Source organism: Equus caballus, chromosome 5 (assembly GCF_041296265.1).
Source record: "Equus caballus isolate H_3958 breed thoroughbred chromosome 5, TB-T2T, whole genome shotgun sequence".
Lineage (NCBI taxonomy): Eukaryota > Metazoa > Chordata > Mammalia > Perissodactyla > Equidae > Equus > Equus caballus.
The window spans coordinates 78,396,036-78,418,997 of NC_091688.1; positions in this window are offsets into that span (position 1 = coordinate 78,396,036).

The following is a 22,962-nucleotide window of genomic DNA, read 5'->3' on the forward strand; positions in this document are numbered from 1 at the left end:
TTTAAAGGAAATGAGGGTCAGAAATGTGTACACACGCATGCACACACGTGCTCGCACACACACACACATGCTTACATCTCAGCTATTTTCCTCTTTCTTTTTATTAACATGTTCTCAATATTTCTTTCAGCTCAGAAGCCCCAGCACTGATGATCCCTTTATAGAGCATGGCACACCATCATTATAAGAAGGATGGGCAAGGCGAACAAGAATTTCTCAATTTTAAAACCCAGCTTGGTTTTTTCCACTTAACCAATCTAAAGCCCAGAGCTGAAAGTCTTCAAAAGCCACTTGGGTGGAACAGCTTTTGCTAGTCTGTTACTGGTCTCGGTTCATAAACTGCCTATGACATAGTTCCTGCAAAAAACATAGTGCACTTGACAAGAGTGTTGAAATAATGCTGAATTTTAAAAGGGGAAAAACACATGGATTCTGTTTGGTGGAGGGAAAGGGTAGGAAGGGAGAAAACTGGATTGTTGTATTAAAACCCAACCCAGATAGTAACAATCTACCCCAAAAGTGGAAACCAGAGCTTCAAGTATCTTCTTTATCAGAAACACGAACTTCTGGGGCCACTACTCTTTCAAGAAAAGTACAACATCTGCAGAGGGGTCTCTCCATTGAGGAGTCTAGTTATCAAATCATTTTCCGAAGTGGAGAGGAGAGGTGAAAACAAAAAGCTTCTTAGCCTAAAAATTAGCTGTAAAAGTAGAAGCATCTGTTGGAGCGTCCAAGCTGGACTCTGGGGAGATTTGCCCTTCTTCGCCATTCCATTACAGTTGCAAGAGAAGGTCATTCCCTTATCGTGCCAGCAGAGGAAAAAGCGACAAATCTTTAACCCAGCCAAACAGTCCCCATTTTGACTGGTTGATTTTTTTCTTTTAGTATATTTCTCAGAGTGCCAACGTGTGTGCTAGAAACCCTTCAGTTACTACAAGGAAACAGTCACAGGAAGTGTAGAAAGCAGTTAAAAGAAGCATGTAATGGAAATGGAGGATTTGACTTCAAGTCATTTCATGCCTGTGGGTCTGAGGTGAGCTACAACAAAGAAAAATGGCAGCAACTGTTAGGAGAAAGACCCACTCACTCCGCAGACAGAGCCCTCTCCTGCCTGCTGCCCCCTGCCTGCTCCATTCCCTCCTCTCCATCGGCAACACCCTCTCGCCATCTCCTCAGATCCCAATGTCCTTCACGATTGTGCTGTTACACAACCTTCTCCATGAAACCTTATGAACCACCCCATCTGTAAGTTACTTTACCGCTTTCTAAGTTCTGGTTGCAGCATCATCCACTTCAGTGCTCAAGGAACAAAACTGTTATTTTCTCCCCCTCCCCCTGCCTCCACAGCCAATCCATCAGCAAGTCCTTTTGACTTTACCTCCAAAACATACTCTGCTTCTCTCCATCTGCAGCACCTCATCCTAGTCTGCCATTCTCATCTCTAATGTAAACCAACACACCTAACAGACTCCACATCCTCCTTGGCCCACTACACTTTGTTCCCCGCTGGGCTGATGGAGCACTCTCTTCAAAGTATGACAGATCTTGTCAATCCCCTGTTTAAAACTTACAACATCTTCCCATCATACTTCAAATAAATTTCAAGTTCTTTATCAGACCTTTATTTGTTCTGAGCTCAATCAGTAGGTTTTCTTGTTTATTCATTTTTGTCTTTAACTTTTTTATTTTTTAAGTTTTGAATAAAAATACCAATCACATGATTCGAAAACTTAAATGATATAAAAAAGTATACGTTAGTAAGTCTTGTGCTGCTCCTGCGTCTACCCATCCTATTCTCCCCACAGGTAATCACTTTACAAGTCTGTCATGTTTCTTAAAGTAAATGCAAGCAAATAAGAATTTCTTCTTATTATCTCCTTTATTATACAATGGTAGCACACTATACATGTTTCGCATTTTGCTTTTTTTACCTAATATATTTTGTTTCCATATAAGAATATAAGGCCTTTCCTCATTCCTTTTTTATAGCCGTTTAGGATTCTACTGTGGGAATGTACCATCATCTATTAACCTGCCTCTTTCAGTAAACACTTAAGTTTGTTTCTGTCTCTTGCTATTACAAACAGGCTGCAGTGGGCAGCCTCACACGTAGGTTTTTCGGTTTGTGTGCAGGCATATCTCAAGAATAAAATCCCAGAAAAGGATTACTTGGCCAAAGAGTAAATGCATTTATATTTCTAATAAATATTACCAGATTGTATCCTATTGAAGTTGCACCATTTCACGCTCCTATCAACAATGCCTGTTTTCTCACATCTGCACCAACTGAGTGCATTATTCAACTCTGGTATTTTTGCTAATCTAGATTACAATAGTATCTCAATGTAACTTTAATCCGCACTTTTCTTATGATGAATGAAGTTGTGCATCTTTTTATATGTATAAGGATCATTTATTATTCTTTTTCTGCGAACTGTCTATTCTGTCATTTGCCTGTTTCTCTATTGAGTTTTTGTCCTTACCGTCTCAATTTCTAAGAACGCTTTATATATTAAGGAGACTAGCCCTTTATCTGTGATTAGCTTGGCATTTAAAGCCCTAAGGATCTGACCGCTCCTCACCTCTGGCCTCAGCTGATATAAATCTCCTGCACACCTGTTATGCTCCAGTCACCACATTCTGTGATCTTTTTCTTGCTGAGGCCTTTACGTTAGTTGTCCCTCTGCCTGGAATGCTGTTCCCCAGGTCATCACTCAGCTGGCTCCTCTTTATTATTCAGATCTCAGCTTAAGTATCACATGAGAAAGGTTTTCCCAGATTATCCAGTCTATATAAAACATTCTGTTCCTCTCCATCATATCTTTCAGGTTTAGTCCTTTGTGTAGCACTTATGCCTCACTAATTATTTTTTCTTATTTGTTTTAGTTTGTTTGGTGTCAGACTCTCCCTGTCCAGAATGGAAGCTCCAAGAGAAATGGGGTCTGTCTTTTTTACCACACTATCCCCAGAGCTTAAAACAGTGCCTGGCACGTGGCTGGCATGTCATACAGATCGTCTCACTGATGAATCCTTTCATCCTTTTCTTGGGCATTTTCACATGACTTGACAATGAGCCTTACCTGTCATAGTTCCTAGAAAGATGATTGAAAATAACTTTTTTTTGAGCTGCCAATATGCACCAAATGCTGGACGAGGTTTTACTATACATCTAATTCAATCCTTCTGGTCACTCTGAGCTAGTTAACATTATGTCCATTATTACCAACAAAGAAGCTGAGACTCTAAGAAGCCCTCAGAGAAGTTGCCCAAGAACACATGGTTTATACGTGTGGATCCAGATGAGGCCAGCTGATTTCAAAGCCCATTCTCTCTTATTACACTACACCTAGGATGTTATCTTACCTCTTCTTGAATCTTTGCATGGAACCTACTTGTTACTGGCACATTGTTCACGCTCAGTAAATCAGAGAACCATACTGTCTCAGGGCCCCACGGGGTCTTCGTAGTCACCTAGACTTAACTAAGAGGTACAGTAAATTAGCAGTAGGTCCAGGGTACAAATCTGCCATCCTGAACTCTTCATCACTATTCTCCTCCCCACTCCCTGTTACCTTGGTCATTCCAAGCTCATTCCAACCTCAGGACCTTTATACTTGCTATTTGACAAATAAAAATGGCAAGCATTAGGATATATTGGAGTATATGAGGAAGCCATTTGGTATAAAACTAATTCGGCCTGATTCTTTTTTTCAAAAGGGCCTGACTGTGGCTATTGAGCACGCATTGCATATCTACTTAGACATTTCCTATGGCCAGAACAAAGGCCCTTGAGATAAAGGTGCAACTTTCCCCCACATTAGCATTTCCTTAGGGATAAGCATTTTTCCTTAGGCTAGGAATTGATTGCTGCACTCACCTCCCAGCTCACCTGTGACCACCCAGCTGGAGACAACAGACTGCCACCCTGCTGTGTTCACCGAGACAGCAGACCTACCTGCTATTTCCATCAATCGCTGTGCCGACAGAGCAGTCTCGCGACTATTGTAAAAGGGACATTTCAATCCTATGTGAAACATCCTCTTTGAGGGTATATAACCACCCTTATACCCCGACTTCTTTGGAGTGCTCTGTTCCTTTGTGGAAAGACTCTCCCGGGTTATAATCCTCAGATTTAAGCTCAGAATAAACTCACCCAAATTTTCATTTATAGATTGGATATGGATTATTTTCGTCGACATATTCCTCTGCCTGGAATTATTTCCTTTTAGATCTTCACAGGGCCAGCTCTTTGTCATCTGTCAGGCCTCAGGGCAGATATCACCTCTTTAGAGAAGACTTCTCTGATCGCACAAACCAAATTAGGCACCTATCTCATCCCCAATCACTCTCTATCTTGTTTTCCTGCTTTTATTTTCTTCTGAGTACTTCTCCCAATCTGGATTTTTTTTTAATTATTGAGGTATTATTAACACATAATATTATATTAGTTTCAGATGTACAACATAATAAATCGATATTTATACATATTGCAAAATGATCACCACAATAAGTCTGGTTAACAATTTGGAATTCTTAATCATTTGTGGGGTTTTTTGCTTGTTGCATGCCTTTCCCACTAGAATGTGAGCTCTGTGAGAGAAAGGCCTTATCCAACTTGTTCATGGTTCTATGTCTAGTGTCTATAATAGTACTCTCCATAGCAGATCTGTAATAAATACTGTGGAATTGAAAAAATAACAAGATGGCAGCAGCATGGAAAAAAAAAAACAGGCTTAGGAAGCTAATCTGGCTCAGTGATTACTCAGCTGCTATTACAGTAGCAAGTCACTGAGCTTCGGTTTTCTCATCTCTCAAGTAAGGGAATAGATGCTTTCCGTGGCCCCTTACAGCATGATAATTCTACAAAGTTGTAAATTTTTCATATCATTCAGGAGTGATTTTCAAAGAGGTGAAGCTTACCCTCTAAGTACAAAATCTTGTCCTATTTTTTCCATTTGGGGTGAATATAAATCCTTGTGAAAAATATCATATAATTTTCTAGCTTTTAAACAAAATAACCAGGACATCATTTACTTTCTTATTGACTCAGAGGTCTCATTACTAAAAGCAAATATTGTACCATGTTGTAAGGAAAGCATTGGCAGTGTCAGTTTCTATTGACTGATATTTCTCCTCATTATAGGTTGCATTTTCCCCTTCTTCAGATGTCTAATAATCTTTGATTTGATGCTAGACATTATGAATGCTACATTGTTGAATTCTGGATTTTGTTATCTTCTTTAATAGAGGGTTGAGTTTTGTTTTAGCAGGCAGTTAATTTACTTGTGGATCAACTTGGGTATAGAGTAGCCTTTACTCGGAGGTTAGATTAACACTTCTCCTGAGATGTGGCCTTCCTGGGGTACCTCCTGACTGCCTGGAGAGTTCAGTGAGATCTCTCCATCAGACTGGTCAGAACTCGAATGTTTACCAGTCCTGTATGAGTTTCAGTAGTCGTTTAGTTCACAGCACCCAGTGGTGTTCTTTCCCTGGTACTTGTTCTTTGCCCAGCCTGTGGATTCTTGCCCCACACAAGCACAGCTTAATATTCAGCCAAAGATTCATGGGGACCCCTAGGCAGATGTCTAGAGTTTTTCTCTGCAGAGTTCTCTCCTCTCCAGTGCCTTGCCCCACAAATTCCGACCACCTCAGTAGTCTGAACTCTGATCTCTGTGTTCTTGGTTCAGTAAGAGGGCTATGCTCTGTTTGAGCGCCCCCTCCCTGTACCACAGTGGGTAAAGGGCCTCGAGGCAGAAAGCTAGAGCAACTGAGAGTTTCGTCTCCCTTGCTTCCCTTCTCTCAAGGATCACAGTCCTGTCTAGGGTCTGAAAACAATAATTTCATGCCTTTTTGCCAGTTTGAGAGTTGTTTACAACAGGAGATTAGTCTAGTATCACAACGGCGAGAAATGGAAGTTGCCTCCTTGGGTACTTTTGAGGTGGGTAAAATTTATTTGCCCCAAAACTAAATGACCTTAGAGTGCTAAATATTTTTATATTTTTCCTGGGAAAAAATATGATGGTTTGTAATGTTCAAAGAAACTCGAAAGATACAAATAAACTGGTGTAATAATTAATAAATCCCTGGTGTAACTTGCTAAGTCACAAAGCATCAGGATTAAATAAAATAATGGCCAATGGTACAGCCTCAGTGACTGGAAGATAAGTAAGTATTTGATAAATATAACCTTCTTTCTTTTTTCTAGGGCAGATGCTTGAAGCCAAGACCTATTTTAAAATCATCTAGAGAACTAGTTATTTAAAGGATTCCTGTGGTGAATCCTTTTCCAAAGCAAAAGATCCTTTTGTGAAATGCATAAACTCTTCCTAATCTTTTTGTAAATATAGATCTATATATATTTGTTTGGCTTAATGTGTTCTGTGAGGAATCTGTTTGCTAAGGCTAAGTGTGGGTGTGGATGTGGATGTGTGTTTGGGAAATGGGTAAAGAAGAAGGGGTTTGGTTGTGCCATGCCATAAACCCTATTGGTCTGGGTAGAAGCCATGAGGTTTTAGGATTGTATTTTGAATGAGATGATAAGACAGTAACAAATACAAGATGGGAAATCCCTAGACTGCAAAAAAGAGGCAGCTGATGTACCACTTTCTGCTGCTATCTGTTACTTCCTCTGTTTTCACAGAACACTTTCTAAGAACCTGGAAAGAAGCCTGCCAGGTCACATCTCTGCCACATCAGTTCACTCACTCATTTGTTTATTCACACAACAAATACTTATTGAGTGCTCACAGTGTGTCAGGTACTATGCTAGGTGCTGGGGACAGCGCAGTGAACAGCAGACATACCTCCAGAGAACTTACATTCTAGGGGGGAATTATCAAATAAACAAATGATATGCAGAAAACTAGATCAGGGTAAGAGTGTTAGAGAATAGGCCAGGCTGGTAAGAAATGCCTTTCAATATCAGGAGGGGACACTCAAACAGAACACATTTGAGCAGAGAGGGAAAGAAAGTAGGGGGAGGTGGAGCCTGTGAAATATCTGTGAGGGAACAAGGAATGCAAAAGGCCTGAGGTGGGAGCAGAGTTTTTGAGGTGTCAGGGACTGGCAAGGAAGCCATAATGGCCAGAGTGAAATAAAGAAAGGATGCGATGTCAGGGTCAGAGAGGAGGGAAGGAGATGAGGAGAGAGTCTGGAGAGCGCCAGAACAGGCAGTCTTGCAGACCATGGCAAGGGCTTTGGATTTTATTCTGGATGAGATAGGAAACCGTTGGAAAGTGCTGAACTGCAGCAGGATATAACCTCACATTTTAGAAGGGTCACTCAGCTATAGAGAAGAAACTGAGGTGAGAAGACCAATGAAGTGGCTCATGCAATAGCACTGATGAGAAGTGACGGTGTGTTAGGCCAGGATGGTAGCAGCAAAGCTGGTAGGAAAGCATCAGATTCTGCACACATTTCAAAGGAAAATCTGACAAAATATGCAAATACATTGGATGTGGGATAGAAGACAAAATGCAAAATCAAAAATGACATAAGATTTTTGGTCTGAACGATTGGAAGAAAGGCAGCGCCATTTCTTGGTAGGAATGGAAACTGGAGGTAGGAATAGAGGTGGTGAGATTTGGTGGAGAAAATCAATAGTTCTGTTTTGAACTATCAAGTTCATTCCTAGATATCCAAGTGGAGATGCTGAGAAGGCAAATGAATCTCCAGGCCTGGAGTTCTGAGGAGCAGTCTGAGCTGGAGCTACAAATTTAGAATCAGCAGCATAAAGATGGTATTTAAAGCCATAGAACGAGAGGAGACTCTCCAGTAAGTGAGCTATCCCAGCATTTAGGGTCTGGACGTGGAGGATGCAGCAAAGTAGACTGAGACAGAGCAGTTACTACGGAGAGACTGACACTCGTGTTTCTGCTTGTCTTCAATTCCCAGGATCTTCCTTATAAAGCAGAGATAATAATGCTCAGCTCATGGTTGCTGTGATGTTAAATGAGATAAAGTACTGCCATGGCAGTGTGCAGCCCACTCGGGGAGAGGAGAAAGGGTCTTTTTCTTCCCCCAGTGGATTCTTCCCCTGTGTTTTCTGGACCGAACCTCAGGGAACCCCATGGGGCCATTTCTCAAGCTGCTCTGAGATGGTGACGATTAGGCTAAGGCCCTGGGAGACTGTTGTTTTGCCAGCTCCTGGGGACACCCCAAGCCCGATTTCACAGGGCCAACAACAGATCTGTCCTAAAGGTGTGAGAGGCTGGTATTTGTATGGGATGGTTGAAGAAGTGTGAGGTGGGGTAGAAGTAGGTTAAGGGGGACCACTGGGGAGAATCTAGGGGGTGCTGGGACGTGCTTTTGAATCCAGGCACCCACCTCTCAGCCCTGGGAGTATTGGCAATTGTGCTGTCAGCTGAATTTCTCTTAGGGAATTTCCCTCAGTGAAGAGTCACCTGCCCAGGGTGTGCCCCCTCCTTGGGAGTGGGTGTAAAGTCTTGGCCCCCTGAGACAACTCTAAAGGGCCATCTGGGTGTGGTTCCCTGTAGGAGCCCTTGAAATGTTTGTTGCAACAACTTTGCAGTTCAGCTTCTCCCTCTGTTCAATCTTGCCTCCCTCACTCCTCCCAAATGTTTGTCCAGAGAGGGCTCCTTGATTAACCTCCTGCCTGCAAATCTCAGAGTCTTGTAATCTATTTCTCAAGGTACCTGAGCTACGGCAGTTGGTACAGGAAGTAGTCTTAGGAAGCAGGCTCTAAAATGAGATTTTGAACTGAATAACTCACTGGCAGGTTGGCTATGAAGACCCCATCACTGGTGGTAGGTGAAGTAGTCATAGCCTCTGGCAAAATGTAACAGTCAATTGTTTAAACCAATAACTAGGGTCAAGTCACAATATATCCCAGCTGGGGAAGTGCTGGTCCACTAAGGAAGAAAGGAGCTACAGGACCCGGCCAGCATGTACTGACAGAAGCTGGAAAGTGTGGTGAGACTGGATCCTGAGAGTGCTAGATCAAGGGGGCAGAGAAACTGAGCCCCAGAGCATTACAACATTTAGAGACCCAGGAGGTGAGAAAGCCAGGGTCCATCACAGTAATAATGAGTGAAAGACAGAGACACAGAGAAAGAGAAAGAATGAAAGATCTACCAGGAATGAGAGAGAGGGATGAAGTTGTAACAAGGAAAGCTAGTTGTTAGTATCATCTGATGTGATGAGCTTCAGAGCTGGAGGTTTTAAAGAATAGCGAGAGACGATGCTCTCTGGTACTGGCTGTGGCAGGACTAACAATGGCAGGAGAAGCTGGGGGCTCAGGGCGCAGCCAGGGTTCAGACACAACAAGCCATGAAGGGACAGACCAGAGAAGAGGTTGGGGATGTATGGATTTTACTGATGATGGATAGTGAGGTTCCTCCTCTCTCCCTCTGCCCCCTCGTCAGGCCACCAAAGAGACGCCAGTAATTTCCTAATCATTGCTCTTCTACACCTACCCTCATCTTCCCAAGAGAATGCCTCAGTCAGGCTTATTCCGGGACTTTGGTAAAGAAAGAAGTTCTGAAGACATGAGAGACACAGACCAAAAGGTGCAGGGAGAGAATTTAAAAAGAGGCTAAGTCATAATAAATGGCCAGGGGTGGGAGAGGACACGGGGACGTGTTGGGGTGGGATTGGGAATGGGGTTGCTGGGAAAGAAGGGGAATGAGGGAGTTGGTAAAGAAAAGGTCTAGATTGATCTAGATTCTTGTGGGGCTGGAAGGAATTAGAGAAAAGAGAACATGAGAAGTCCTGCAGGGGTTATGAATTGGACTCCCTTGAATGTCAAGACATGAGGAACAAATGAAAGTCCTTCTCAATAATTTCTTTGTCGAACTTCCTTGAATGCAGCAGTGCTCTGGGGCTGGGCTTGTGGGTATTGACTAGCATAGGGTTTAAGGTAGAAAAAGATACTTAGACCCTACCTTGTGATTCAAGTCAAGGTTCTGGTCCCTGGAAGAGGTAAAAACCAGGTAGGCAATCCTTACAGAATACTATCATGAAGGTTTATCCAAGCCCATTCATTCATTCACTCAATCTATCCACACCTTCAATCACTCAATCCCTAGACTGTCAACTCCAGGAGGCTGGGATGGTCTCATTTTTTTTTTTTACACCTCCAACACTTAGATGAGTGCTTATTCACTCACCCCGCAAAGTGTGCTGTCTGCCTGGCTTCTGCTGTACCTCGTGCCAAGTGCTGCTGTATGCCAGTGTACAAGGTAGGTGTCTTCCTGTGCTGCCCTGATGATCTTACTCTCTATTAGAGTCACAAATGAACAAATATATTTATAATTACAAGGTGTGGTTTTGATAAATGCTATAAAGGAAATGCACATGTTAGTGGGGTAAAGAGTAAGGAGTCTTGAATTAGCCTGGTTAAAGTAGGCCTCTCTGGGAAGACATCATTTATTCTCAAGCCTGAAGAATGAGACATGGCCGCCCACAGTGGTGGGAGAAGGAATATTTACTTTCTAAGCAAAAACAACAAGTGTGAAGGACGTAAGGACCAAAAGATCTTGATAGCTTTTGGGAAACAGAAAGAAAGCCCATAGAGTTATTTACTGCTGAGAAATAAGGACTTACCGGTCTTACTGACACTTTCCCCAAAAATGCTCCTTTACAACAGATATTAATGAATACTCCATAACAAAAAGCAATGAGAGCAATGTTTCCTTTCATCATTGAGAAAAATACTTAATATCTATAATTATTAGTTTATTTGCTGTTTAGCTTGGTTTATGGTATTTATCCATATACTGAAGCAAATTCCTTTTTTTTTGTAAATAGTCATATTTTTCCAACTTTTCACTAGTTTCTGCCTTTGGAATCATCCATAAAAAGTCTTCCCTATCTCAGAATTACATAATTATCTTTTTTTCTAGGAGTTTTATGACTTCATATTTTACATTTAAATCTTCAGTTCATCTGGATATTTTCAGATGTCTGGTTCTTTTATTTTCATTGTCCCTCAATAAAGCAGAATATTTTTCTTTATATAGGTCCCTCATTTCTTATTATATTAATTCTTGGGCATTTTTTATTTTGTTGTTGTTCTTGTTGCTACTATGAATGGAGTCTTTTTTCCGTTACATTTTATAGCTGGTTATCGTGGATATTTGGGAAGAAATATATATAATATAAAATATATAGTATATGATATATGTCATTATACACATTTTAATAAGAATATTGTGACCAGTTACTTGCCTGAGGTCTCAGTTCTGAAGTCTACCAATTGAGTCTCTCTAGTTTTCTAATAGTTAAAATTTGCACATAACCTTACTTCTTTTAATCCTTTCCAATCTGAAACACACAACATGGTTTCCCATTGTGTTAATTGCATTTCTTTGACGACTATCGGGGGCGAACATCTTTTCAGGTGTTTATTGGACATTTGATTTTCTTTAGCGAACTGCCAGTTCGTGTCCCTTGCCAATTTTTCTAGTTGGCATTTGTCATGTTTTTATTGATCCTATAAAATTATTTTAAATTCATTTCCACTTTTAAAATAAATATTTATACATTATTTCTGCCAAGAGACAGAGTCACTAAATGTCAAATGCAAATACCAGCACGTGAGCAGTCTAGAAAGGTTGAGAATTACTGGCTGGAGGCTACATGCCTACAAATTGACTTTCTGTCTCTTAGTCCTTAAAGCCCAACGGGAGGGAGGCGGATAGGTGACCAATAACACACGTGCCCAGGTAGGGATCGCGCTGCTCCAACCCAGCCGGTGCAGGGCTGCGGTTGGCCCCAACCCTGCCTTGGTTCCCACCCACTGGGCCCCCCTTCCCTCCCTTCACACCGGGTGGTCTCCCCCCGCTAGGTTTGAAGGGATTATCCAGGATCAATATTTGAAATAGTTGTATTTTTTTCTAGCTGGAGTTAAGTTTATAAGCTTTTTTTATTTAACCACCAAACACCAGAAATAAAAATCTGGTAGACAGCCAATTTGACTGGGAGCCAGCACACTTCCTCATAGCCGAGGAGTTCGCCCTTCGTCCTTGTTGTTTTTCCCCGAGTTACTGACATTTCCTTTCAAAAGCTGATTCCCCAGCTTCTCAAATTCTTCATCCGAGTCATTCAGTCCCCAAATAATTCTCAGAGATCCTGCCCTCCCAGTCCAGCCCCCACCCCCAGCCCCTGACACCTGAGCTGTAGCTGGGCCCGAGCCACGTGACCCGGCCTCTGGCTCCGAGTCTTTCCTGGGGGAGCTTTAATTGCCGGCTCTGCAAATGCAAAACGAGGGCCTGGTCAGTGGGGGAGGGGGGACAACAGCATCCGAAGCATCGGAAGGCTGGTCCATGTAAAGAGGGAGGGTTTCGTTCACACTAATCCCTAAAGGCTGAAATAAGGCGTAAGTCCACGCCCAGTTTATCACTCACCAAATATGTATTGAGCACCGACTGTGTACCAGGCACTCTCCCGGGCACTGGTGAAAAGTCTAAACCGCCCCTGGTGAAATTTACTGCCCAGTGGGATAGACAGACATGGAATAAGTAATTCCACATCACAAATTCAGTAATTCTAAGTGTGAAAATTCTGCTTAGTCAAGTGGGAACAATTTCATGGCCTAGTTTACAAGCTCCCTTCTGAATCTTTTGAAAGGATTCAGAGGAACAGCAACGAGACTGCCCCAGAGATTTCTGATGGCCGGCCCTTCCACCTCCCACATTTAGGGAAGGGCCATCCTGAGAAAAGAGACAGCACTGACTCAAGTAAGGAGACCTAAGGGGGAAGGCTGGGGAGGAGCTGGGGAGGCCCTGGCGCTGCTTTCCCTCCCGACTTGGGAAATGAGTCTCTGGGTTCAGTCTTGCAACTCTCCTGACCTCTCACAGCATTTGGGACTGGCCCGAGACGTGGTGGGATCATCCCGGGTTGGCCTTCGAAGTCCTCTCTGAGTCAGCTGTCCCTGACCCGCACATTTAGGGCTCCTCCCCTCGTCTCCCGCTCTTTCATGCTCAGAACTCATGTTCCAGATGGACTCAGCTGGCAAGTGTTTGAGACGTGTCTCAGCATCTTGTGATGTGTTCCCGAACCTCTGGGCCCCTGCGTGGGGTGAGTCACCGGCTCTGACTTGATCCCTGTTGCATATTGGCCCCTTTCTCCTGGGTCCACAAACCAAAGCCCATCATCTGAGATCAGACCACCAAGTTCCTGTGACCAGGCCTGCAGGGGACAGCTCTGCAGTTGGCTCTGCCTTTTCAATGGTTCTTTTTCCCCTCTTTTCCTCTACACTGATTCTCAGAATTTATTTGTCAAGGGATGGGGATAAAAGCATCATCCTGCTCAGTCCTTCTGCCTCCTGGCTCCTTCTTCACCTAACTTTCTTATACCTGGGCCATGAGACTGAGCACAGCTGGGAATCCTGCCAAGGCAACACTGTTGCTATTCCCTCCAAACTGGTGAATTTCCTTTTTAGTAACTTGGGGTGGGCGGTGAGTTGGTGAGAAGGGGAAATGGGAGGAGAGGAAGCTTTTTGTCTCCTGGTTAAGAGACTGCCTGGATTCCAACCCTGGCACCCTGGCTTCCTAGCTGAATGGCCTCGGGCAAGTTTTCTGTACCTCAGTTTCCTCATCTCTAAAAGATAAATAAGCACCCACTCATAAGACTATTGTGAAGATAAAACGAGTTAACGCATGTCCAGATTTTTTAAAAATCCTTCCTATACAAGTGTTAGTGGTAGTGCTCTTGTTGACGTTACCGGCTCTTAGGGAGGTTCCTTTTTGCAACTTCAGGCTGGTAATGATTTTTATGTGTGGCCTTCCCTTTTCTGCCTTTTCTGGATCCGTACTCCACAATAGCTAGTCTGGCATCTTTTTTCCATTTCTGCCACCCCGGGTCAATTGCCCTTGATGGACTGATTCCTTGCTCCAGTGTCTCTGGGTCTGGTTCACCAAAGTTTGGGTAAGGGCTGGAGGGGAGAGACCCACTCATGACTTGGGCTCTTCTTTTCTCCCTAAGCCTGAGGCCTCCTTCCTCTGTGGCTGACCCCCAGGGGGGAGCCTGTTTGAATCAACCATCCATTGATCCGTTTATTTATGCATTTATTCCACACACGTTTTTGAGCATTTACTATCTGTCAGGTACTGTGAGAAATACTAGGTCTAAAAAGATGAAAAATATTCAGTTCCTGTGCTCAAGGGGCTCAACATCACAGACAATTACAATCCTGGTGTGTTTAATGCTGTTATGAGGGTCGGTGTGGGGTGCTTTGGATATTCAAGGAAGGTACCCGACCTGATGCTGGGTGTGAGGGCTTGATAGTGTTCTATGCTGGATTCTAGAAGATTAGGAGGACTTGGCCAGGTGAAATGAGGGAAGGACATTCCTGGCCGAGAAGGCAGCATGTGCAAAGGCCGGGGGAGGAAAGAGAGCAGGCTCAGAGCTTGGTGTGGGTTCAGTGGCCTCCTCCAGGAAGGGGAGGGGAGCACAGTCTAGGGTGGGGGTAGTGGTATGCCAGAAAAACATGAAGCTATTCCCTAGCGTTTCCACTGATAATCTAGATCTGTCATTTTTGTGTTATGGTTTCTCATTCCTTAATATTCCATCTCAAATGGTGCTCAAAAAATGGAGTTAATTTTAATAATATTTACATGACCTATATGAAGCTGGAAGGATTCATTATACATTTCATGTGTTGTGAATATGCTTTCACACTTCTTGTTAAATACAACAGATTGAACACATGTTTTTATCCCAAATGCCTTGCAAAAATATCACTGAAACAAGAGTAGAGGAGAAAAAAAATAGATATGAACAAAAAGAGGAGACAATAGCAAATGAGAAAGGCATACAAATTTTCAGAATATGAAAATCAGATGAAAGAAGCAGAGAGCTGGGAGCTGTCTTAGACTGAGTTCCCTGTGAAACAGACCCAGAGATGGAGACCTGATGCGGGAAGTCTATCGGGCAGAGCTCTTGGGAACCACACGGCAGGGCCGTGGAGGAAGCAGGACAGGGCAGAGAGAGAAGTGGAAGCGCATTGCAATCACAGGAGTCTTAACCGACCTCACAGGAAGCGCTTCAGAGTGGTCCCAGATTGAGGCAAGGGGTCAGGCCGTTGTACTCCTCCACTTACCAGCCATTGGGTATGGCTGCCCCTGGAAGGGAGAAAACTTTGGGTGAGGCACGTCCCTTCATCTAGGGCCAATTCCTAGGAAAGAACTCAGTCGTAAGCTTTCATCAGCCAATAATTCCAGCAGCTGAAAAATGAGAGGCTCCATCAAAAAGGGAGAGTCTGGGTGGTGCATCCCAACACTCATTACAAAGAGATTCAAGGGAGAAGCAAGCCCGTTCACACCGTGGAATGCTGGAAAGGCTCAGGAACTGGAAACGCAGGAGTCTCTGAGAGCAAGGGGGAGGTGTGGGGTTGAAACGAGACATCGTGTGAAAGTGTATATGAGGAGGTGCCCGCCTCTCTCCAGCCCTGGCAGAGGCCTGAGGGCTTACTGTGTGAGGAACTTTAACTGGAACCAGAGGTTCCAGACCCAGAGACACTAAATATGGCAGAGGTGTGCAAGGAGGCACCTGAAAATGGAAGAGGTGGAGATAGTCTTATGAAAACAGAGGCAGTTCCACAGTCTGAGCGGTGAGACCTCCAGCCCCTTCCCCACTCAGCTCACAGAACTCCAGAGTCAGGCTTATAGAGACTAGGCAGAAGTCTAGACGGAGAATGCATCTCTAGGGAGATTGGCCAGCCCAAAAGAAAAGACCTACCCTACTGAGATTTGGGTGTTCTCAAATAAAAAAGCCAGCCAGTCATCTGATCAGCCTAATGAAGATTACTGAGCAATAAACCTCACCATGGTCACATAGCTTTTAATCAGTTTTTAGTGCCTTACTCTCAAATACAGTCAGAGAGTCAGTGATGATACTCATATACTTGGGGAAACACTCAACGTGAAAGACAGTTGCAAAAGCAGATAGATGGCAAAAAGAACTCAGGGGAAACAGAGACAATGCAAGGAAGCAAAAAAACCCCTGAAAACAAAAGAACAACAACAAAAACCCTTCAATGTCCTCAAAGAGATAACAGACAATGTTGCATTATTGGAATAAGAACTGGATGCTATAAAAGGAGCAATTACACAATAAGAAAAATTATTTCTCATTCCTCTAAGTCCAGTCAGGAATAAGAGACGGCAGAGTAGGGTGGGACTGTGACCCACAACGTTATCGAGGGCGCACTTCCCACGTCACTGGAGGAAGGGAAAGACGATCTCTCCAGAGGGTTTTATGGATCAGGTCTGTAAGTCACAGGCATCATTTCTGCTCACCTTCCATCAGCTAAAACTAACACAGTCTAGCTTTGTGCTCAGGAAGAAGAAGGATCTGTTTTGGTGAACACACTGTAGCGTCTGCTGCAAGAAGTGTCGGAAGATAAAGGCAGGGAATCTCACAGCAGGCCTGGAAGTTAGTCCAGACTGAAAGGCGGACGGAAGCCTCCAGGAGGGAATCCGCAGGAAAAAATGGAACTGAAAGAATATCAGACGGTTAACTGAAAAAGAAAGTTAAATTCAGAGGGTTTTACAATACTTCTGTGAGTGTATGAAGAAATTATGATAATGAAAAATGAGCAAATGATAAAAGGGAGGAAATTATTACCTCGAGAAAGAACAAACAGTGAAAGAAGGAGATGCAATCACATTACATTTCATAGTAAGAGAAAAACTAAATAGTGATTTAACCAAAAATTGTAAAATATCTATTTTGGAAGGTTGAAGTAGGCTGAGGGACAATGAGGAGCAATAATGCCGAATCCTGAGCTTCCTATGGAAAGTCAATAGATAATATGTGGAAGTGTTGAGCTGAGAAGCAGCAATATAACCCTATTGGTTAGAAATATGGACATAAATTCCATACAAAGTAGCAGAAAACACTTAAGACGAAGATAAAGGAGACGGGAAGGAGTAGGCAGGGGACTTTTGTGGTAGTTTATATACTTTGTGTATTTTTTGACTTTTAAAACCTTGTATATCTATTGCTTCAAAAATAATTATAACAAGGGGCTGGCCCCGTGGCCGAGTGGTTAAGTTCGCGCACTCCGCAGCAGGTGGCCCAGTGTTTCGTTGGTTCGAATCCTGGGCGCGGACATGGCACTGCTCGTCAGACCACGCTGAGGCGGCGTCTCACATGCCACAGCTAGAAGAACCCACAACGAAGAATACACAACTATGTACCGGGGGGCTTTGGGGAGAAAAAGGAAAAAATAAAATCTTTAAAAAAAATAATAATTATAACAAAAAGTCCATGGATAGGACCAGCTTCGGCTTGACTGGATTCAGGAACTCATCCAACGTTATCGGGACTTTGCTTTCTCTGCGCTGGCTTCATTGGCAGCTACCCCCTCTTCACGGGGCACAGGACCTCCTGGTCTATGTTTTCTTTTTCTTTCTCTCATAATTAAAAAAATTTTTAATTGTGGTTACAAAACACATGAAATTCGTCACCTTAACCATTTTTAATTGTACAATTTAGTAGTGTTAAGTATATTCGCATTGTTGTGCAACAGATCGCCAGAACTTTTTCACCCTGCAAATGGAAACTCTATCCATTAAGCAACAGCTCTTCATTTCCCCCTCCCCACAGCTTCTGGCAACCACCATTCTACTTTCTGCTGTTTTCTTTTGGCTATTAGTGACAGCAGAAAGAAACCTCACTTTCCTGATAATTCTGACACAAGTCCCAGGATTGAGTTCCACTGGACTAACCAGGGGTTGGTCCGCATCCCCACAACAAATGGCCCAAGAGTCAGGGATGAGCGGCTGCCCGAGGAGTGCTGACAGTAGAAGGGGGCTAGGACTCCAGGGCCAACAAGACCAACTGAGTCCACAACGAGAGGGGCAGGTTGTGAGCCATCAGGTCCCCACCCTGCTTAGAGCCCACCTGACTTAGAGGTTTACCTGTGTCTCCATGGCCTTCCAAGCAAGCAAGATTATCTTAACTCTCTGCGGGACTCTTTTTTAAACCTCTTTAGATAAACTGCTTTTAAAAAAGATTTATTGTTTGGATAAATAGAAAATTGTGATTGTTAGTGAAGTTAGTAAAGTTGACCTTCTCTGAAAATGTTCATTAGTTATTTGTATTTTTATTATGAATTGTCTGTTCATGCTCTTTGCCCACCCCATATTTTTAATAAATACATTTATCAGCCTTCCCAATTCTAATAAACATGCAAAAACTTGTTTTAAAAAATATTTCAGAGAACCTTGCGCAGGACTTTAGAGGTTATCTAGCAGCGTGACTCTCATTTTACCAAGAAGAAACCAAAGCACTGAGGTGAGCCTCGAGCCAGCTCTGGAACCCTGCTGGTCATGGAGGACAGCACAGAAAATCCGGTTTGATCCTCCATCTGTTAGACTGGGCTGCCTCTTCAATTACTCCTAAATTTGCTTCCCCCGAAGTCACGTTTCCTGCCCAATCGCCATATTCAGGAATTACAGAGAGCCACCTTAATTTTCCCACAGTTTGCAGCATTTTTTAAAGACAGGACAAATAGCTGAGAAGGTTTTAAGCTAATTCGAAGCCCCTTGTTGATTTCATGCTGTAATCTTGGCATTCCCCGTCAGCGCCTTGCGAGTCTCCCCTCCAGCTGGCACGGTATTGGACTGGATTTTGCCATTTAAAGAACACAAGTTACAGTAAAAAAAAAAAAAAAAAAAAAAAAAAAAAGATTATTCTTGTAGCCCTGTCAACAAATGAGAATGAAATGCAGTGACCACGTGCTGATGTTTTTGCAGGGAAGGGAAGGAAGACGGTGGAGCATCCATGGCAATGTTGGCCCCAGCGCTTTTTTGCTCTGAAATCCTGGATTCTCTTGAAGCTCCTGACAGCAATAGAGCTTGAAAATACCCTAATTGGAACGAAGCAGTCCGTGCTCCTCCCGCTGTTCTCACTTCGCATTAGTTCAACGGTCATTGTGTGTGTCACGGCAGATGTAATTTGTAGAAGAGTAACTGGAGGGTTTAGAGTTTCAAAATGTAAACCAAACCCTAAGGAACATGAGGCGTTGGGCAGGAGTTTCCCTCGCTGAGGAAATCTCTTTGTCCAGAGTAAACGAAAGCGATTGTGTTTTGTTGACTCCAAGTTTCAAGAATAATTGAGTATCTACTGTAGTTTGGAAGGCTAACTGCTGAAGGCTGTGTTTTTATCTGTTAACTTGGTGTTTCCTTTTTCCTTGACAGCGTGCACCACTCGAGCGATAACAGGTCAGGCAGTTGCCTCAATTAAGCTGCTGGAAGGAGGAGAGTAGAAAAATTAAAGGTAGCTAATAGAGAGGTTTAGAATTATTGAGAGATGGGACTAGAACTTCAGATGAACAAATCTTCACCAGTAAAAGCAGGAGGGCAGGGTTAGAGCCAATAATAATAGGTAAAGCACTAGTATGTACCAGACAATTTTAGGAAAACTTTACAGAATTATCTCATTTAATTCTTGCAAAAATCCATGAGGTAGGTACTACTATCCTTACAACAGATGAAGAGACTGAAGTTCAGAGTGGTAAAGTTACTGGCCCAAAGTCACAGAGCTAGACATCTTGCGGCGAGAGCAAGCAATCTGATTCCAGGATCTGGAGTTTCCTGGACTCCAAGACCCAGGCTCTTAACCTCGCTCTATAAAAGCTCCACAAATGCTCTAGAGGTTGTGTCCTTTGCTCCTGAAATAGTGCTCGGTAAACAGCAGGTGTCCCAAAAGTATTAGCCAGCTGAATGAATACCTACTCCATGCTGCCTTGGCCTGGGGCCGGGTCTGTGCTCTCTGTAAGCTAGGGAGACCTGAAACCCGCATTTAGACGGCCTTTCAAACTCCTCAGAATTTTCTGCTCGAATTTAGAACTTCTTGGATAGTTGTCACATTAATGTACCTCCTTTGTTTCAGCAGAATGAAAATAGGTATTTAAGAGTGGTGATTATTGCTTTTATCCCAGACTTATTTTTAAGACTGGAAAAAAAAAAGGGTAGTTATTTAATGTCCAATAGCAGGGGGCTGGTTAAATAAATTATGAAAATACAATGATGGAATACTCAACAGCCACTAAAGATCAAGTCGCAGAGCATCCCATGGCCTAAAGACACATTCTTGATCTATTGTCCAGGGGGAAAAGCAGGTTATAAAATAACAGGCAGAGTATTACCCCAATAATGAACATGTCTTTATGCATAGAAAAAGTCTGAAATAAAATACATTAAAGTGTTGAGTAGTTATTTCTGTGTGGCAAAGGAATAGGTTTTAATTTTCTTGTGATGCTTTAAAATTTTTTTCAAATTTTCTAAAATAACTAAATTTTATAATCAGAAAAAAGTAATAATGTGATTTTTTAGAAGCAGTTATAATCAAATTTTGATTCGTGTTTAAAATTAAGATATGAATTTGCAACTTGACGAAAGATGACAAAGTGTAGCTGGTGAGAGTGTGGGCTGTGGAGCCTGGCAGCCAGTGTTCAAATCCGGCTCCACCATTTGCAGTCTGTGCGGCCCTGATTCAATTACTAGACTTATCTGTGATTCCGTTTCTGTATCTGTAAAATAAAGATGTTACTATATATTTTGTATATATTATATAATATGTATTACTCATATTGTGTTGTATATTATACTATATAGAGTAGTATCAATAATTTAGGTATATCGTATATGATATTACTGTTGATATATCATATATATTACTTCCTACCTCAAAGAGTTGTTTTGAGGATTAAATGAATTACATCTAAAGCATTTAGAACAGTGCTGTATGAGTTTGCTATTATTATTGTCATTATTATTATCATTAAAAATTCTCTCAAATTCTCTTATCTCATCTTAAAAAATGCACAGGTAGAGGCAAACCCAGGCCAGATATTTTAATGCCCACATATTTGGGACTCTTCTAGGCCAAATGTGTGACGAGGAGAAGCCAGCAGGACCCCAGGAAGAGCCCCAGCTGGGCCTCCCAGGGTCAAAACACCATCCCTGAAGTAAGTAGATTTTGTGAAAACTCAGATTTATTTTGGCCTCACTTATTAGGCAAATTAGCCAAAGTATAAAGTTAAAACCAGGGGAAAAAACTAAAAGAAAAAAAATTAAAATATAGGGGAGAGAGAATTCTTCCTATCTTAACCCTCAAATCAAATCTTCTACCCTGACCTTTGACCTCACTGTGTCTTCCAAACATAATCCACCTTGTGAAGCTTCAAGTTTGTATTTTCTTCTCTCTCATTCCTCAGCCCTCATCCTCCTCACTCCCCTCCCCTCAGCCAGCACCCCACTCCCACCCCCGGCCTGGCTTTAACCACTGGGCTCCACACTAAAGGGGCTGGGTTTCACATCAGCCTGCACCAGCCCTGACCTCCCAGACCTCTGAGGTCCTGGGAAAGGGAGCCTGAACCTGACGCCACTCAGGAGAGTGGGAAGTGGCAGTGAGATGCCCTCACAGGACCTGCTCCCAGGCTGGCCTTATCCCAGGGCTGGGGGCTGGGATTTCCTGCCCGGAAGCACTAGGCCTGGACACAATGGGGATTATCAGTCACCATCGGGGGATCGGGACCATGGCGGTAGCCCTCCACTTAGCTGTCGGTTTTCCAGGCCTTTCCTGTGTGAATCTTTAGTTCCGTGGAAGCTCTTGTTTTGGTCTTTTCCAAGACGGAAACCCTTCCCCCAGCTTCCTACCCCTCTGTCACCTTGGGTCAGCTACCTTTCACTCGCCATCCTTTCCAACTTGGGTCTAAGTCAACTTAAATTGATAATGAACAGAGCCCAGATAAAGAAAGTGTTTCTGCTCTTTCTAGATCTTTTTTCTTTTTTCAATTACAGCTGAAATCGATGTCTTAACTTAATTAGCTTCCATGATGGTGATAATTCCATCAACTGAGCAAATTAATAAATTATACCTGTATTGGAGTTTAAGTTCTTAATCAAAGAACTTCTTTGGCTTATTTAACAGTCCTCCATAGAGGACCTTTCTATGTTCAAAAACAAAAGTTTTTTTTTAAAAAAACAACCTAATAGTTTACTTACAGGAAAACATTTTAAAGGAGACGTAATTGATCATGTTGCAAGTCTTAACAATACAAACAGCAGAGTTGCTTTTAAAACTTAGGTTGCAAAATAATAGCTATCATTTACTGAATACTTACTATGTGTATCAAGTGGTTTACTCACGTTAGCTCACTCAGTCCTCAGGAACACCTATTTCATGAATGACAAAACTGATCCTCAGAGAGGTTGAATAACTCACTGAGATCACTCCAGATGTCAGTGTCAGCGCTGGGTTTGGAGCTCTCAGCCTGTGTGACCACAAAGTGTGTGCGTTGACCCCTCACTACACTGCTGCCTCCCGAAGTGGCCGACATCACTCACCATCTACCCACAATCCCTAATATTATTGCGGGATTGGATGCGGCCTTAGGTGGGAGAGCCTGTCTCCCTCCCATGCACCCTAACCCGACCACAGCGTCTCAGAACTCACCACCCTTGCCCGCTGAACTTCAGCAGGTCTAAGCTCAGAAAAGATGAAAAGATGATAGTGTTTGTTCCCACGGATCCCCCTGTAATTCAAAAGAAAAACTAAACTCAACCACAAAGAAGTGTCAGCCAGTTAAAAAAAGGTATGATTTTTCTGATGTGTCTACCTATGTATGTGATTGTATATATGCTATAATCGCAGATGTTTTGGAACAATTCTTGGGTTGTTCCGACCTTGCTGGGCTGTGAGCACGTGCTTATCTGCTTACTGGGTAAGTGAGTATTGCCACCTCCTACTTCCCAAGTTGGATGTGGGAAAAGAGAAAGCAAAGAAAAGAGGAGAGAAAGGAGAAGGAGGAAGAAAAGTGCATCTACTCAGAACTGGATGTGTGGGATTAAAACTGCCAAAGGACGACCAACCTGTTGTCCCCCGCTCCAGCTCCCTGATTCTCGAGCTGGCATCACTCTGTCCTCTCCTGCAGGAGGGTGAGCTGCTGCAGAGAGTGAGCCCCCACAGGGGAGCAGGGGCAGTCCAGGT